Source organism: Terrapene carolina, unplaced genomic scaffold (genome assembly GCF_002925995.2).
Source record: "Terrapene carolina triunguis isolate 2854851 unplaced genomic scaffold, T_m_triunguis-2.0 Scaffold139, whole genome shotgun sequence".
Taxonomy (NCBI): domain Eukaryota; kingdom Metazoa; phylum Chordata; order Testudines; family Emydidae; genus Terrapene; species Terrapene triunguis.
The window spans coordinates 7,097,681-7,114,477 of record NW_020664490.1 but is presented as its reverse complement, the minus strand read 5'-3'; positions in this window follow the sequence as shown (position 1 = coordinate 7,114,477).

Below are 16,797 nucleotides of genomic sequence, written 5' to 3'. Positions count from 1 at the left end.
AAATTACTAGTATAATTGTCAAAAATCACTTTAGAAATTCTTTAGAAATTGAAGTGAGTGAAAGTATGGACACCACTTGGCAAATTAAAAAAAAAAAGCCATGTGGCTTCTGGGTTAGTGCACATTAACTGTAGTTTGAGACAAGAGGTGCCTAGCTATATGAGCTGTGGCACCAGATTTTTGCCTGCTTGGCACTGCTTCACGGCAGTACTGTACTGGCATGAATCGCTTTTGCAGTATTTCTAGGGGAGTACACTGAAGTAGAAATTTGAAAGGACATATTGTCATCTGGTGATCCCTTCGGAAGTGGCCAATGGCAATCCTACCCTTAGATGGCTACTAACTAAATGCAGTGGTTGCCTTTTTAAATTCAGGTTCCAACCTCTCATTACCCTCTGAATTGTACCTAATTTTGACCTCGAGAGTCAGTGCTGAAAAGTCACAGCTGCACTGTCATTTTAGACCAGTTCTGCTTCCAATTTTCCTGATGACAATAGGATTACTGCATGACCTCAAACCTTATAATACTGTCTAAAACATTTCAGGGTGTAAAATTTAATGCCTACTCCAATTCATCTCTTCCCTTCTCCCCCCCCCCCCCCCCCACTTGGTGTCTGTAAGGACAAGCTCATTTAGTCTCTGCCATTCCATCAGGAATTAGGGCTTCATGGGGAGTGGGATGAATAATGAAAATGCCTCATTATTTTCAGCCCCAACACACAGTGTGCTTGCACTGAAACCTTTACATGAAACTGAAATGATAAAAGCAACAGCTGTCATTTTATCTTACAGGAAGATGAATACAAAGATGGTAATGGCAAAGACATTTCAAAATGAATCTCAAAAAGATTAACATAACTAATTCTGGTACTTCCAAGTCTCATGCTCTTGCTGAGAAACCATCATTCGTAAATTAACTTATTGACTCAGCCCCCAAAAGTTATTTGTTTAAAAATCCAAGTCTAAGAGAGGAGGCATGAATTAAGGAATCATCTGTCCATACTATTGAAGTAGCCAAGCTTTTTCTGTCATTTTTGAAAACCGACCTCCTTCGATGTTTCTGCAGTAACTGCTTTAACTTCTCCTTAAAGAAAGTGGTGGTGAGAGTGTAGAGAATTGGGTTCAAGGCACTGTTTATTGGCAGAATAAATATCACTATCCAGAAAGTGACAGTGCCTAGAAAAGATCACAATGAAATACAGAACTTTAGAAGATAATCAGCATTTTCTTTTGGTATGAAGTACATAGAAGCATCCACGTGAATGTTGCTTCTTACTTCTGATGTCTGAAGGGCAGTTTTTTGAATGGAGTAAAACATACTGACATATGAAAACACTATTATGATGAATGCTAGTAGGTTCACACCTGTTGGGAAAAACAGAAGATTCGAAAACAGGAAATCCTATAAAAGGGATATCCTCGTATCTTCCTTGTCTCCCACCATTTTTATATTCTTTCTTCCTTTCTAACTTTATTATAAATATTCATCACTACAGATAGCTTTTTATTGTTAGAAGTATGTCCTATATATTTTCTGCTGTCACAAAGCCTTCTTATGTACATGTACTCCCCTCTGTTACATAGTGTAAAATGAAGGATTCTGTAGTAACTTACTATAGAAACAGATAGCTTCCAGAATTTCCCAGAGGTCTGAGCCCCTGACTAGATATGCTCCAATAAGGCTGGAACACAAAGTATCTGCAGGAATCCTGCATATCGATGAAATAATGGCATAGTGACTGTGGAAGGGCCAAACCCAGCTGATACTTGTACTAGCCCCAGAACAGCTACCTCAGATCTGTTCAAAAACCCACCACAAATTACTGCAAGAGGAATGTGCACAAAACAGGATTTGCAACTTGTTTCTAAAAGCCAGTCTACGCTAGCTTCATATCTGTGTTTAAGAAGTGGACTTTTAGCAATGGGCCAAATTCTGTTCTCAAAAAAGGGAGCTGCTCTGGATTTACAACAATGCAACCAAAAACAGAAGTCTGGTCCACTTGTTGCTAATCTTCTTATAACACAGTTTTGCTGAGTAGCTGGTCTGGATGGGGCCCAAATCAGTTTAGACTATTTTTCAAAAACATGATTTCACAACCAAGCTATAGCCCAAATTTTCATTTGTCCCTGACAAACAGTGTTATAATACAGTTTAGTCAGAACCATGTTTAAACATTGCTCTAAGGCAACTGTAAAGAGGGACTCAGCTTATCCCCATATGGTTGGTTACTGATGCAAACATGAGACATGTATTACTCTTGGGTGTGTGTATAGATTTGTGATGGTGTATAAGGAACTCAGGATACTACTCAAAATATCATTGCCATAAGCCCCTGTGCCCATAGTGGTACAATCTGCTGGAATGCTGGCCTTCATGGCTCTTCCAGTGCAATCAATGCAGGTTTTGTTAAGAACATAAGAACATAAAAATAGCTATACTGGGTCAGACCAATCTAGCACAGTATCCTGTCTTCCAACTAGTCAGTGCCAGATGTTTCAGTGGGAATGAACAGAACAGGGTAATTGATCGAGTGGTCCATCCACTGTCATCCAGCCTCAGCTTCTGCCAGTCAGAGGTTTAGGGACAAGCACAGCATGGGGTTGCATCCCTGACAATCTTGGCTAATAGCCATTGATGGACCTATCCTCCATGAACATATCTAGATGTTTTCTTAACTCAGTTATATTTTTAGCCATCACAAAGTCCCATGGCAATGAGTTTCATAGATTGAGTGTGTGTTGTGTGAAGAAGTATTTGTTATTCTGTCTATTAATTCCATTGGGTGACCCCCTTTGTGTTATTCAAAGGGATAAATAACAATTCCCTAGTCTATTTCTCCACACCATTCATGATTTTGTAGACCTCTATCATGTACTCTGTCAGTCATCTCTTTTCTGAGCTGAACAGTTTCAATCTTTTTAATCTCCTCATTTTGATGCCCTTCTCTGCACTCTTCCCAATTCTAATATATTTTTTTGAGATGGGGTGACCAGAACTGCACATATTATTCCAGATATGGGTGTACCATGTATTTATATAGTGGCATTAAGATATTTTCTGTCTTATTATCTAGCCCTTTCCTAATGCTTTCTAACATTTTGTTAGCTTTTTTTGACAGCTGCTGCTGCACATTGAGTGGATGTTTTCAGAGAACTATCCATGATGGCTCCAAGATCTTTTTTTTCAGTGGTAACAGCTAATTTAGACCCCATCATTTTGTATGTATAGTTGGGATTATGTTTTCCAATGTGCTTTACTTTGCATTTATCAACATTGAATTTCATCTGCCATTTTGTTCTCAGTCACCCAGTTTTGTGAGATCCCTTTATAACTCTTCGCAGTCGGCTTTGGACTTAACTATCTAGAGCAGTGGTCCCCACCCTTTTTACCTCGTGCCCCCCCCTTACCCTTCTCTGTGCCCCCCACCCTGAGCCAGGAGCGGGGCCGTGGCTCCAGGATTGGAAGATGCAGATGGGGTAAGGGGGCTGAGGCTGGAGCCACAGCAGGGGGCGGCGGCGGGAGCGGGGCTGAGGCTGGCAGCCGGGGCCTCGGCCACAGGGTTGGGAGCCGTGGTGGGGAGAAGATCCCTGGGTGCAGGCCAGACAGCTGGGGCCTCGGGCATGGATCTCTGGCACGGGGTCGGCAGCTGGGGCCTCGGGTGTGGGGCCGGGAGCGGAGCCCTGGGTGCGAGGCTGGCAGCTGGAGTTGGGGCCAGGACCGGCCAGGGCCAGGAGCAGAGCTGGGTGGTGCTCCCTTCCCATCCCCCATTAGGGCTGAACCAGGCCCCAGCTGCGCCCCCCTGAACTGTCCTCTGTGCCCTCCTAGGGGTGTGCACCACACAGTTTGGGGACCCTCTGATCTAGAGTAATTTTGTATCATCTGCAAACTGCCACCTCACATATACACATAGGAAGACATGGTCCATTCTGTGAAGAGTGTAGAATCTAATTTATACAAGACACAAGTGAATGTAACAAACAAAAGGAGGGAAAGAAGTGGGGGCAGGGACACGGCTAACAATAATAAGATAATTCAATTATATAGCCATGGCCAATTCTAGGGGCCAGCAAGCAGGGGAGTCAGTCTGGGCACCAATTTCCAGGGGGTGCCATATCGCTGTGCCAGTTGGTCATTTTATTTGTTTGTTTTGCTGCTCCATGGGGTGCAGAAAACACTTTCTACCCAGGCTGGCAAAGGCTTAGGGCCTTTCCTGTACATAGCTGCACTGTATGCACAACATGATGGTTCCAAATCTTTTGAAACCTTTCCACTTTATAAATTAGTAAAATCAGGTATCCCCAACCACCATTCAACCTAGTCCTCACTGGGGATCATAATGGATCAAACCATCAAATTACAAAAGCAGATAACTTAGGTGCAGTATAATAGCAGAAAATAGCAGTCATATAAGATTAACACAGAGAATCTGAGGAATCATTTCCCTAGCTAGGCTATAAATTGAACTCGGAATAAGCAGCCATAAAAAAACTAAATAAAAACTCTAGTATGGAATACACACCACCATGCCAAAGACTGAGCATTAGTCAAACTCTTGGCACACTGTCTTCCCTCTGCCCCACATTCCCTAAGCCACATTTATACACTGCCAAAATATTTATATTTAACAATTATCCCCAATTTTTGTCTCTTGGTCACTGTTCCCAGGTTTTCTTTTAGCAAAACAGGCAAAAAATAACTATAAACAAAAATATAGGGTTGATGTTTGTCCAGAATCACACTCCCCTCCTGAGTCACAAGTGTGAGGGCAATAAACTTTCCAAAGACTACATCAAACTCATGTAGCAATCCCCTTTTCAGTTAAAAGAAAAAAAAAAGCTTCAGGCAATGCCACTTGGCAGGTATGAGCTCGCAAAGAAGGCCTCGCCTCTTTTTTCGAAAACAGAACCAAAATATGAATGATGGAAATCTTCTGTGATGAGGCATCCTGCCGAAAAACCCATTATACTTAGCACTGATTTGGGAAATACTGCATTTCCATGTTCACTGCAAATGTTATGAGCTGTAAATATAAAATGGCACAGCAGTTGTTGGTGAGGGAAGATAGCTCTCTTCTGTGTTCTTGCTACACTAAACTATTCAGTTTAAAGATTTTGGTTTGAGGCAGTTTTCCTGGAACTGAGAGAATGACCTTTTTGCGAGATCTTGATCTCTTCCAAGGAGGTTTTAGTGCAAGCTCAGGCAAATGAAGAGATAATTTTTGGTTTTGTTTTAGGCCCCAGTTCAGCAAGATTCTAAAGCAGTGTGTAACATTAGCTACATAAGTAGCCCCACTGGTTTGTATATGATCACTTTAAGTACATGAGCAATGCACATATATAAATACTTTGCTGAATCAGAGCCTTAGTCATTTTTACTTGGGACTCACTAGAGTCCCAGTCTACAAACTTTACTGTATTATGTGAACAGTCTGTACTCATACAGAATATCCCATTGACATACATGGGACTATTCTGTTGAGTAAGGACTACTTGCATGACCAGGGTTGCAGAAATAGGACCTGTTTTAGATATACTTTTAATTTTGCTGCATTCACAGTAGGACTGGCTCATTAAAAAAGAAAAATTCAGAGGTTGCTGATTCACATGTTTCAATTATTCCATCCACAAACACTGTTTGCAAATTTGGGGGTTTATTTTAGATTGTCCCCCCCAGTCCCTTTTTAAAGAATCAAGAATCCAATATTGTTTTCAGTGCTTAATAGGAGGCTATCAAAATTCTTTTGTGGAGGATGATTTCTTATAAATATTTTATTGATATTAAAATTTGACAATAATAAATTCATTACAAATACATTACTAAGACTTTGTTTGTTCTCCTCAATTGCCTCCTGTGTAAGACTTCTCATAAACAACTATTTTCTGTCTTTCCATTGAACCTCTTTATTTAAAAGTTATTGTTCCATAGTATGACCTATATATTAACAAATATATGTATATGTTACAAACATAGGGTGTAATTACAGAAATCCAACCCGCCTCCCCAAGGGCCATGTGCTCCTCTCTTGCAGCAAACAGCATGGAGGGAGCAGAGCTGCACATAAAGAGAGACAAGAAAATGTTGCAAGAGTTAGCACCAAATCATGCCATCTGATTCATAGATTCATAGATTCTAGAACTGGAAGGGACCTCGAGAGGTCATCGAATCCAGTCCCCTGTCCTCATGGCAGGACCAAATACTGTCTAGACCATCCCTGATAGACATTTATTTAACCTACTCTTAAATATCTCCAGAGATGGAGATTCCACAACCTCCCTAGGCAATTTATTCCAGTGTTTAACCACCCTGACAGTTAGGAACTTTTCCCTAATGTCCAGCCTAAACCTCCCTTGCTGATATGCATGCAACTCCTACTTGTGGACTGTAAAGTGGACTTGGATAAAAATCCTCTTGTAGAGGAACACAGAGGATACCTCTCCAGGGAGAGGGGCCCCCATTATTGTGCAGAAATACTAAGGATACTTCTCTGGGGGAGGGGCCCCAAGTTATTAGGAAAAGACAGGTAATAGTAATGGGGGATTTGATTATTAGAAATATAGATAGTTGGATGTGTGATGACTGGAAGAACTGCATGGTGAATTGTCTGCCAGGTGCAAAGATTGCAGACTTCTCGAAACATCTAGACAGACTTATATGCAGTGCTGGGAGCAGACAGTGGTCATGGTACATTAGGTAGAAAGGTAGAGGAGAGGTCCTGGAGGCCAAATTTAGTCTGCTAAGTAAGTGATTAAAATTCAGGACCTCCTTGGTAGCATTCTGGAAAATGCTTCCAGTTCCCCATGCAGGGCCAGTTATACAGGCAGAACTTCAGGGTCTCAATGCGTGGATGAGGCGATGGCGTTCAGAGGAGGGATTTAGGTTTATTAGGGACTGGAGAACCTTTTAGGAAAGGAGGAGTCTTTATAGGAAGGTTGGGCTCCATCTAAACTAAAATTGAACCAGATTGCAGGCATGTAAAATTAAAAAGGCCATAGAGGGGTTTTTAAAGTCAGAACTGGAGGAAAGCTGACAGGTGCAGAGAAGCACATTGTTTGAACAGACACATCCCTTAAGGGAGGATTTATTAAAGGGGATAATCTATATCTTAATAAAGAGGAGACGATAGAAGTTGATAAAGTACAGGTAGGAACTGAAGAGAAACAGTCAAACAAAAAGGAGTCCCATTCAATTACATCACATGAAGGCAGACAACTAAATAGTGACAAATTTTACAAATGCTAGAAGTCTAAATACTAAGATGGGTGAACTTGAGTGCCTGATATTAAATGAGGATATTGATATAATAGGCATTACAGAAACTTGCTGATACAATGATTCTCAATGGGACACAGTAAGACCAGGGTATAAAATATACAGGAATGACCGAATAGGTTGCACTGGTGTTGGAGTGGCACTATATGTGAAATAAAATATAGAGTGAAATATAGTAAAAATCTTGAATCAGACAGTACCATAGAATCTCTATGAATAGAAATTCCATGCTTGAATAATAAGAGTATAGCAGTAGGAATATGCCACTGACTACCTGACCAGGATGGTGACTGTGAAATGCTCATGGAAATTACAGATGCTAAATAAACAAAAACCCCAATAAAAATGGGGGATTTCAACTATCCCCATATTGACTGAGTGCATGTAACCTCAGGATGGGATGCAGAGATAAAATTTCTAGACACCATTTATGACTGCTTCTTGGAGCAGCTAGTCCTAGAACCCACAAGGGGAGAGGCAATTCCTAAGTGGAGCACAGGTTCTGGATCAAGAGGTGAATATAGCTGAACTGTTCGGTAATAGTGAGCATAATTTAATTAAATTTAACATCCCTGTAAGTGAGGGAATATAGAAGAAACCCACCAGAGTAGCATTTAATTTCTTAAAGAGGAATTACACAAAAATGAGGAGGCTAGTTAAATGGAAATTAAAAGGAATGATCACAAGAGGGAAATGCCTGCAAGCTGCATGGAAACTTTTTAAAAACACCATAACAGAGGCTCAAACTATAAATATATCCCAAATAAAAAAACAACAGTAAGATGACCCAAAAAATGCCACAATGGCTAAACAACAGAGTAAAAGAGGCAGGTAGAGACAAAAAGACATCTTTGAAAAATAGGAGGTCAAATCCTGTTGAGGAAAATAAAAAAGGAACATAAACTCTGGCATGTGTAAAAGTATAAGTAGACAGGCCAAAAAGGAATTTAAAGAGCAACTAGTAAAAGACACAAAAACTAGCAGGAAAAAAAAATTAAGTCCTTCTGAAGCAGGAAGCCTGCGAACAATCATTGGGACCACTGTAAAAATATATCTACTATACATGAGTTTTCTGTAGTCTGGAAATCACTTTTTGTAGTGCAATTAGAGAAACAAGTAATAAAGATGTATGAAAATATTAAACTTAACAAGAAAAATCCCAAGAGAATATCCCTTGCCTCTAATTTCTTCTGTTTGATCAGAATAAAGTGGGAAACAAACTCCATTTTTTCCATAAAAATTTCCAAAAAAATCCTCATCCCAAAATGAGATTATTGCTATTACAAATCCAATAAACCATATGGATACAAGGATTATTATTATCTGATGCTTTCCTGGTCAGATATTACTGAAGGGAAAGACAATTACTAAATATTTTTCCAAAGTCAGATATGTCAACAACAAGACAGAGACCTCTGTAGAAAACATGGCCAGGAAACCCATGATATGACATGGTAAGCTCTCCATCCACAGCACAGCATATTTTTTATATTGTCCACAGTATTTAATGTCAAAGACTTCAATGGAGAAGAAGTACACACCCATCAGACAATCAGCACCTATTTAAAAAGAAATTTTCACAGTTTATTAAAAATAGTTATTAAATTTAAAGATTTATATACTAAAAATGTTCTTAGAATTGGCCAGATCCTGGCTGACATATGCAGTAATGTAATTTAACCCAGAGTTTGTGGCATCAGAATGAATTTGATGGAAGTGGCTGAGATAGGGTGACCAGACAGCAAGTGTGAAAAACTGGGACAGGGGGTGGGAGGTAATAGGAACCTATATAAGAAAAAGACCCAAAAATCGGGACTGTCTCTATAAAATCGGGACATCTGGTCACCCTAGTCTGAGATCATGCCATGAATACTGGGTTATGGCACTGTAGTAAATCTATGAACGGCAGGTAACTGACACCTCTCATTTGAAAATCACATACAGATAGGGAGATGAAACTACAAGCTAGTACTACTTGAGCCAAGGGAGAATTCTCTTAGCCTGGAAGTAGAATCAGATTCCATATCCTCTCTAGAGGCTAGAAGAGGGCAGCATCACACACTCATTTTATAAACGGAAGCAGTATAAATTGACTTTAAAGAAGTTGCACTTGTTTATAGCAGATCTAAATTTGGCCCTGTGTTAATATTGTTCAAATGCAGGCTCTTAATTCCAAAATTATTGTTAGACAAAATATGGTGCATTAATTTGGAGTCAATATAATTTTCTGTCTAATTATGAACATGGAATTTATAAACCACAGTGAAGTTTACTAGTTGCTGGTGCCAAAACTGAGAAGAATAAGATGGCATGGCACATCACAAAATGCATGCAATAGCCAGTCTAGCACTGGTTAACCTTTCTGTTTTCTTGGATGTAAAATTAACAGTAAAATTAATAAAGTGAAACCATTAGGCTGCATAGACTTTTCTTATACATCTTGACCATTTGAATTTAAGAGTTAAAAGCAACTTTCTGCTTATATTTAGAATATTGGAAAATGGGACAAAAATAGCAAAGTTTACTAATATTTTGAAGTTAATGCATTGCTTATATTTTTATCTATAATGTAAATGGTTGAATACTCTAATGTACATAGTACAACGGTCTGTCTGATTTAAAAATAATACCACTAATATATACTTACAACACAACATTTTGATAGACGTGGTGTGCATCTTGTTTTCAGCTCTGATAAATGATCTCATTCCAATGACAAAAAGATTTCCAAAACAGGTAACACAAGCTATGACCCAGACAAATACTCTAAGAACATTATTAGCCAAGAGGTTCTCAAATGATGAAATCCCATCTGTTAATGGTGTGCACATTCGCACATGGAGTGCATCGGAACAATACGGAAAATTTTTGAAATAGTTGAAAGCAAAGAAATGAACATATAAAATTGCGGTTCAAGCACAGGTCAAAGTCACAGTTATGTATTAGATATGCAATTACACATAAAGAAGTGAAAGAGAGGAAATTCTAACAATCAAAATGATGCCTATTGGTTTAAGTAGGAGGTGTAAAGTGAATAGCATTTCGCATTAGTTAGTGTAACATGCCGCCAGTGTGAAGCCCTTGATCTGTGGCTGATATTAGAAGGCTTTTTGTCAAATCAGCTCAAAGCTGGTTTTGTTTTGAGAATGTGGCTACTTTGAACTTGTGACCCTAATGCATCCCTTTGCACTAATCCAATTCTGCTGCCTTCCTTTTCTTCATACTGGGTTGACAAAGATGCAGATCTGTTACCATGTCTTGGCAGAAAAGATTTTGCCAGGACACTACTTTGCTTTCTGCATTATCAGACTGCTGGTGTGTGGACTGACTGTAAGTTGATAGTTGACATTTAAGGCCCTCAGCAGACTGGATCTCATGTATGTTACTGAGTTGACAATTCTGACTTCTTAGGCCAGATGGAATGTGGTTTCTGAGGAAGGCCCATTTCTGCAGAAGGGGTATGTGTGGAAAAGTTCATTCCCAATGTATACTAAAAATAATAGAAAGAAAAGAAATTGTCTTTTTCAGTTCACCTCATACAAGTACTGAAGTGCAATCCTTTTTTTGTGAAAGTGTAACTTACAAATGTAGATTTTTTTTTTGTTACATAACTGCACTCAAAAATAAAACAATGTAAAACTTTAGAGCCTACACGTCCACCCAGTTCTACTTTTTGTTCAGCCAATTGCTAAGACAAACAAGTTTGTTTACATTTACGGCAGATACTGCTGACTGCTTCTTATTTACAATGTCATCTGAAAGTGAGAACAGGCATTCGCATGGCACTTTTGTAGCCGGCGTTGCAAGGTATTTATGTGCCAGATATGCTAAACATTCATATACTCCTTCATGCTTTGGCCACCATTACAGAGGACATGCTTCCATGCTGCTGATGCTTGTTAAAAAAAAATGTGTTAATTAAATTTGTGACTGAACTCCTTGGGGGAGAATTGTATGTTTCCTGTTCTGTTTTACCCGCATTCTGCCATATATTTCATGTTATTGCAGTGTTGGATAATGACCCAACACATGTTCATTTTAAGAACACTTTCACAGCAGATTTGGCAAAACGAAAAGAAGGTTTCTAAGGATAGATACAGCACTCGACCCAAGGTTTAAGAATCTGAAGTGCCTTCCAAAATCTGAGAGGGACAAGGTGTGGAGAATGCTTTCAGATGTCTTAAAAGAGCAACACTCTGATGCGGAAACTACAGAGCCCAAACGACCAAAAAAGAAAATTAACCTTCTGCTGGTGGCATCTGACTCAGAAGGTGAAAATGAACATGTGTCGGTCGGCTCTGATTTGGATTGTTATCGAGCGGAACCCGTCATGAGCATGAATGCATGTATTCTGGAATGGTGGTTGAAGCATGAAGGAATCCTTAGCGCATTTGGCATGTAAATATCTTGCAATGCCGGCTACAACAGTGCTATGCAAACGCTTGTTCTCACTTTCAGGTGACATTGTAAACAAGACGTGGGCAGCATTATCTCCTGCAAATTGTAACCAAACTTGTTTGTCTGAGCGATTGCCTGAACAAGAAGTAGGACTGAGTGGACTTGTAGGTTCTAAAGTTTTACATTGTTTTATATTTGAATGCAGTTATTTTTTGTACATAATTCAACATTTGTAAGTTCAACTTTCATTATAAATAGATTGCACTACAGTACTTGTATTAGGTGAATTGAAATATACTATTTCTTTTGTTTTTTACAGTGCAAATATTTGTAATCAAAAATAAAATAAGCACTGTACACTTTGTATTCTGTGTTGTAATTGAAATCAATATATTTGAAAATGTAGAAAATGTCCAAAAATATTTAAATAAATGGTATTCTCTTATTGTTTAACAGTGCGATTAATCGCACGATTAATTTTTTTTAATTGTGCGAGTAATCATGATTAATTTTTTAAATCACTTGACAGCCCTAATTGACATATATTTACCAAAAGGAAATATACATTGGTGGCACGTGAACCACAGGCTGGGGGAGGCTAGCCCCCAGCCACGCCCTTCCACCCGAGGCCCTGCCCCTTCCATGCCCCCCTGCCAGAGTCCAGAGCCCTCCGACCGCTGGCCTCAGCCGCAGGCTAGTGCCCCCAACCCCAGAAGAGCGGGTGCTGCGGCCGCAGCCTCCCCAGCCCCAGAGCGCCAGGAGGGCAGGCAGCGCAGCTCCAGCCTCCTCAGCCTCGGAGCGCTGGGAGGGCAGGCGGCATGCCACCAGTCTGATCTGGGGATACCGCACAGGGGGACTGGAGCAACACCGAGTGGGAAGCAGGATGGGGGGGGTCTGAGGGCGGATTGTGGGTGGGGCCACACCTGGCTGTTTGGGGAGGCACAGCCTCTCACAGTCTATGATACCTGCTGTCCATGGAAATATAACTTATAATACTTTATAGTAGCATCTATGCTCTTGGTTCTAACACCTCCCAAACCTTTAGAGTGACAGAGTTTGTTTCATGGATCTCGCCTTCTAAAAGCTTGATCTTGGTCTGACATACACATGAGGGCATTATTGCATATTTTGTCAACTCAGACGTTATGTTCCACATGCAAGAACAGTAGCTAAGTTTATGAGATACCCAATGAAGACCTCATGCATATTTGAAGAAAAAACAAACATTAATATTGTGAATCACACAGAATCATAAGAATACTCTTACCACCAACAGCTAACAAAGGGTCTAATCACCCAACCCTGAGTCAAGCAAATAGTTCCTCTGGTTTCAGTGGAACTACTAGCATGAATAAGGGTTGCAGGACTGGGCATAAAGGCTCTAATACATCAAAGCACTTAAGCATATGCTAAACTTTAAGCATGTTAAGTCCCATTGACTTCAGTGAGACTTAAACATTTGGTTAAGCACTTTGCGGAATGCTTTAGGCACATGCTTGAAGTTAAGCCTGTGCTTAAGTGCTTTGCTGAATTGGGGCCCTAAAGGGCTGTAACAAAATATTGGCATAAAGATCAAATTCCAAAATCAAACATTTTATCAGTGTTTGTATCCATCTATAATCGTAAAACTTCCCACTCTATTTGTGAACATAAGACCATAAGAACGGCCGTACCGTGTCAGACCAAAGGTCCATCTAGCCCAGTATCCTGTCTACCGACAGTGGCCAATGCCAGGTGCCCCAGAGGGAGTGGACCAACAGGCAATGATCAAATGATCTCTCTCCTGCCATCCATCTCCATCCTCTGACAAACAGAGTCTAGGGACACCATTCCTTACCCATCCTGGCTAATAGCCATTAATGGACTTAACCACCATGAATTTATCCAGTTCTCTTTTAAATGCTGTTATAGTCCTAGCCTTCACAACCTCCTCAGGTAAGGAGTTCCACAAGTTGACTGTGCGCTGCGTGAAGAAGAACTTCCTTGTATTTGTTTTAAACCTGCTGCCTATTAATTTCATTTGGTGACCCCTAGTTCTTGTATTATGGGAACAAGTAAATAACTTTTCCTTATCCACTTTCTCCACATCACTCATGATTTTATATTCCTCTATCATATCCCCCCTTAGTCTCCTCTTTTCCAAGCTGAAGAGTCCTAGCCTCTTTAATCTCTCCTCATATGGGACCCGTTCCAAACCCCTAATCATTTTAGTTGCCCTTTTCTGAACCTTTTCTAGTGCCAGTATATCTTTTTTTAGATGAGGAGAATACAGCTGTATGCAGTATTCGAGATGTGGGCGTACCATCGATTTATATAAGGGCAATAATATATTCTCAGTCTTATTCTCTATCCCCTTTTTAATGATCCCTAACATCCTGTTTGCTTTTTTGACCGCCTCCGCACACTGCGCGGACATCTTCAGAGAACTATCCACGATGACTCCAAGATCTTTTTCCTGACTTGTTGTAGCTAAATTAGCCCCCTCATATTGTATGTATAGTTGGGGTTATTTTTTCCAATGTGCATTACTTGACATTTATACACATTAAATTTCATTTGCCATTTTGTTGCCCAATCACTTAGTTTTGTGAGATCTTTTTGAAGTTCATCACAGTCTGCTTTGGTCTTAACTATCTTGAGCAGTTTAGTATCATCTGCAAACTTTGCCACCTCACTGTTTACCCCTTTCTCCAGATCATTTATAATTAAGTTGAATAGGATTGGTCCGCGCACTGACCCTTGGGGAACACCACTAGTTACCCCTCTCCATTCTGAGAATTTACCATTAATTCCTACCCTTTGTTCCCGGTCTTTTAACCAGTTCTCAGTCCATGAGAGGACCTTCCCTTTTATCCCATGACAACTTAATTTACGTAAGAGCCTTTGGTGAGGGACCTTGTCAAAGGCTTTCTAGAAATCTAAGTACACTACACCCACTGGATCCCCCTTGTCCACATGTTTGTTGACCCCTTCAAAGAACTCTAATAGATTAGTAAGACATGATTTCCCTTTACAGAAACCATGTTGACTATTGCTCAACAGTTTATGTTTTTCTAGGTGTCTGACAATTTTATTCTTTACTATTGTTTCGACTAATTTGCCTGGTACCGACGTTAGACTTACCGGTCTGTAATTTCCGGGATCACCTCTAGAGCCCTTTTTAAATATTGGCGTTACATTAGCTAACTTCCAGTCATTGGGTACAGAAGCCGATTTAAAGGACAGGTTACAAACCTTAGTTAATAGTTCCGCAACTTCACATTTGAGTTCTTTCAGAACTCTTGGGTGAATGCCATCTGGTCCCGGTGACTTGTTAATGTTAAGTTTATCAATTAATTCCAAAACCTCCTCTAGTGACACTTCAATCTGTGACAGTTCCTCAGATTTGTCACCTACAAAAGCCGGCTCAGGTTTGGGAATCTCCCTAACATCCTCAGCCGTGAAGACTGAAGCAAAGAATCCATTTAGTTTCTCCGCAACATGAAATGATGCACGTGGATAATAAATTGTTAACGAATATCAAAAGTATAAAAACATGAAAGATACAAATACGCAATAAAATTAAAATGGGAAAATATTCATTAGAAGACACTATTTTTCTGAAATTATTGTGAAATGTATGAAAGTTGATATGCCAAATGACAGCATGTAGGTGTGACCCAGCCGTTTAGTGGGTGGGTCTGCCAATCATACAGAAATCAATTTAAGTTTCACACTTTGATGGCATGGGGAAGCTAGGAAAATTATGAAGCTTTCAGTTTTCAAGAAGAGTTGAGGGATATCGGACAGAGTATAATTTGAGCTCTAGAAACAAAGTGAAGAAGAACACTGCACACTTGCTGCAGACTGCTTACATTCTGTGTCATGGTAGAGATGTAGCAAATGTGAACAGGGCCGGCTCCAGGCACCAGCGGAGGAAGCACGTGCCTGGGGCGGCACATGCTAAGGGGCGGCATTCCGTCCATTCTTGGGGCGGCACAGTCCGAGCGTTTTTTTTTTGCTTCGGCAGTTTGGGCGGCAGTCTGAGCGACTTTTTTTTTTTTTTTTTTGCTTGGGGCGGCAAAAATGGTGGTAGAGCCGGCCCTGAATGTGAATATTATGAGGGAGCCACAAAAGAAAAAAAAGGCAGCCTAGAATGAAGTGCTAGAGCAAAAGATTAAAGATGTTCAGTTAGAGTGGGATTGACCCTATAGTCATTGCCTTAGAGAGGAGAGAGACCTTGTGGCATGTGTCCTGGCTGGGATGAGGTGAGAGAAAACATGATCCATAAGCTGGGGTCCTCTGCCTCAAAAATAGGGAAAAAAAGTGTTTTGTAGTTCAGAGGCATCCAATAGTACTACAAGCTATGACATGTTATGAAGCTACTGAGACATGACAGTAGAGGAAAATAGTCACGTGAAACTGTCTGCACAAACATATACAGCTCTTCCCCCAGCCAAAAGATACGTACTCTTTGCATACAGTAAATTTTTGGGTAACTCTACCTCTCTTATGATGTTAATCACTTGAAGAGCTATTCTGCTTCTTCCAAGTAATCAGGCAGAAACCCCCACCACCCGATGTCATAAAAGTGGTTACTGTGTGGGGAAGAGAGGGGTGATGCCCTATGGAAATATGAATTACATGGAGAAAATGTATTTTTCTTTATTTTATTTGTATAAAATGATATACTTAACATTTTTGGCAGAAACTGGACTCCATTGTGACAAATATTTTAGTATTTAATAATATGGAAAGACTTAATAATCAGAGCTACTTTGTACATTCTTATATGCTAAAGAAATGTCACCATGATGTCTGCTATTTTCCATACATGCATGTAGGAAAGGTTCTTCAGGGGCTGAAACATTCTTGAATTTATATTTGGAATCTCTATAGTTTCCAGGTCTCTGGAAAAGAAGTAAATTTCGTTATCTATAAACAAACTTTGAAATAGTTTTATTTTAGTTATCACATCCTGCATTACACGAAAAAGTGTATTTCCCAAATCACATGGTAATAAGTAGCCTGAGCACAATGCACAATATGCTATTTCAACAAGACTACTCTTAGTATTTTGTTCATCACAGTGAGCTTGTTTATGGAAGAGTATAGAATCATAGAAATGTATAGGACTGGAAGCTACCTTG